At 48.8% G+C, this 2,394-nt stretch overlaps 1 long non-coding RNA gene across 1 annotated transcript; it reads left to right on the forward strand.

The window, feature by feature from the left end:
- The first annotated feature begins 644 nt into the window (after window positions 1–644).
- Window positions 645–2,089, forward strand: LOC120497226. The gene is made up of 3 exons (XR_005626455.1): window positions 645–933; window positions 1,163–1,329; window positions 1,527–2,089. It is a non-coding gene; the product is annotated as an uncharacterized LOC120497226 (long non-coding RNA).
- The last annotated feature ends 305 nt before the right edge of the window (window positions 2,090–2,394 follow it).

Genomic DNA, 2,394 nt, shown 5'->3' on the forward strand with positions numbered 1-2,394 from the left:
ACATGTATAAATTGGGCAGGTGGGTGTCAGTTACAGGTGCACAATCCAGCTGACAGGACAGACCCTTAGGCTCTTTGGAGTCCAAAGCAGTTAAGTGTGACACCTCTGACAGCTTTACATCTGTGCATACTTCTCTATAACATGACACAGGCTCAAGTGAATACAACAGCCAATAAATGAAGGCACAAGCAGCTTTAACAAATGTTCACAATGTTATTTCCAGTATTTTAAGACTCATTCATATACCTGAATTCAAGTTCTGTGTTACTCTCTGACAAATCTAAAAGAGTATATTCCAGAAAGACACAGGTAGTAAGCTGTGGAAAAGATTCAGGCAAACATAACCTCCAGCAATGTTTGATGACAATGATTTGTAACCTGGTGTTTCTGCTTAAACCTTGATAAAGGTTTAATTGCCTGACACCAAGAAAACCTGTCTCTCATGCTGTGTAGGTGTTTATCTGGAATGAGTACACAGCTGTGGAGATTTTGAGGTAAATAAATAAAACCCATTTGGTTTTATTTGCAGCCTTGCTGGGTGAAGATTGTGTCTCTCTTGGATGCTAAAGGAAAAGGACTGGTTAGGAGGACATGGTGGTTAGGGGACCTCCTTGTATGTCCTTTTTAGTAACTGGGCTCTCTCACAGAACCAGGCTGTGCTGGTTTTGGCTGGGGTAGATTTACTTTTCTCCTCAGTAGCTGGCATGAGCTGTGTTTTGGATTTGTGCTGGAAATAGTGTTTGGAACACAGGGATGTTTTTGTTATTGCTGTCAGGGCTTACACAGAGCCAAGGCCTTTTGTGCCTCTCCCCCCACCCCAGCAGTGGGGGCTGGGGGTGCACAAGGAGCTGGGAGGGGACACAGCCAGGACAGCCAACCCTAGTGACCCAAGGGACATCCCACAACATATGGGGTCATGCTCAGCATGTAAAGGTGAGGGGGAAGGGCAGAAGGGAAGCACATTCAGAGTGATGGTGTTTGTCCTCCCAAGTAACCTGCTCTCCTGGGGCTGGCTGAACACCTGCCCATGGGAAGTAGTGACTGAATTCCTGCTTTTCCTTTGCTGGTGTGTGGAGCTTTTGCTTTACCTATTAAGCTGTCTTTCTCTTAACCTGTGTGTTTTCTCACTTTTAGTCTTATGATGCTCTCCCTCTTTAACCAGGGAAGAGGAGTGATTGAGTGGCTTTGTGGGACTGAAGTGCTGGCTGGGATTAAACCATAACACAGAATTACAAATGCAGGACCACAACGGCTTTTCATCATGTCCCTTCCTACCAAAATTCTCACAGACATCTTGGGCAACAGTAAAAGCTGGGGGTGAGATGGCAGGTGAGCTGCAAAGTTATTCTAATTCCCCTTTTCCCAAATCATTGCATGGGCAAAAATCTGTCTCCCCACACAGTTATTCCCTTGTGTCCCTGTCTGCACAGGGCAGTCACCACCTGCTCCACTGGAAATGCAATATATCTGTGTAAATGCATTGCTCACTGACAAAATTGCTTTTGTATCTTGCTGTTCATCCTCAGGACCAGCTCTGAAATCAGCAGTTCTTCTGAGACCTGTGTCTGCTCATCTGCCTGCCTCAATCCCAGCAAGCATACAAAGGGCACTTTAAATATAACCTTGGCCTCTGGTACAGAAATAAATCACGAAACATGACCCTCATGCCAGTTAAAGAAGCAGCATTGCAATTCCTACTGCACTGATTCATATTCGTGAGTATTTCCCTTTCCTTCAAAAGCCACTGTGAGTGCCAGCTCCATGAAGAAGAGCACAAAGCACGAGTACCAGCCAAGTCCTGCTGAGACTCTGCAGCCTGTGGGTGACAGATGAGATCTTTGCTGTTGTGTCCTATCTCTGGCCAGGGCTGTGGTTTCCCCCAGCAGCAGCACTCATAGGGATTGTCTGCACAGTGTCACAGGAGCCAATAACTGGAAATGACATTTTAAATTCCCTGCTTCAGTTTGGTTTCTGAGGGAAACCCACAGGGTGGCGACTGCAGGCAGGAATAGCTCAGGTATCTGGGTTCCCAGGATATCCCACTCTCAGCAAACTCTGCCATGGCAAAACCTGTGCATCATGTCTCCATCTGTACATTGGAAAAAAGTTCCAGCAAAAATGGGTGTTTTTCAATCGAGCGCTCGCCGGCGCCGCCTGCCGTGCGGAGCGCGGCACCGCAGCGGCGCCGCCCGCGCTGGCGCCGCCTGGCGGCACCACAGCTGCACTGCGGCCTGGCGCCGGTCCCTGAGCGGGGTTCACGCCCCGTCACGGAGTGCTGCGGCCCAGAAAGGGCCTTTAGGGCTTAAAGATCATCGAGTCCAGCCGCCAACCCAGCACTGCCGAGCCCACCACTAGGCCACGTCCCCAAGTGCCACATCTAAACCGCGAAAGCAA

Source organism: Passer montanus, unplaced genomic scaffold, assembly GCF_014805655.1.
Source record: "Passer montanus isolate IOZ18808 unplaced genomic scaffold, ASM1480565v1 scaffold125, whole genome shotgun sequence".
Taxonomy (NCBI): Eukaryota; Metazoa; Chordata; class Aves; order Passeriformes; family Passeridae; genus Passer; species Passer montanus.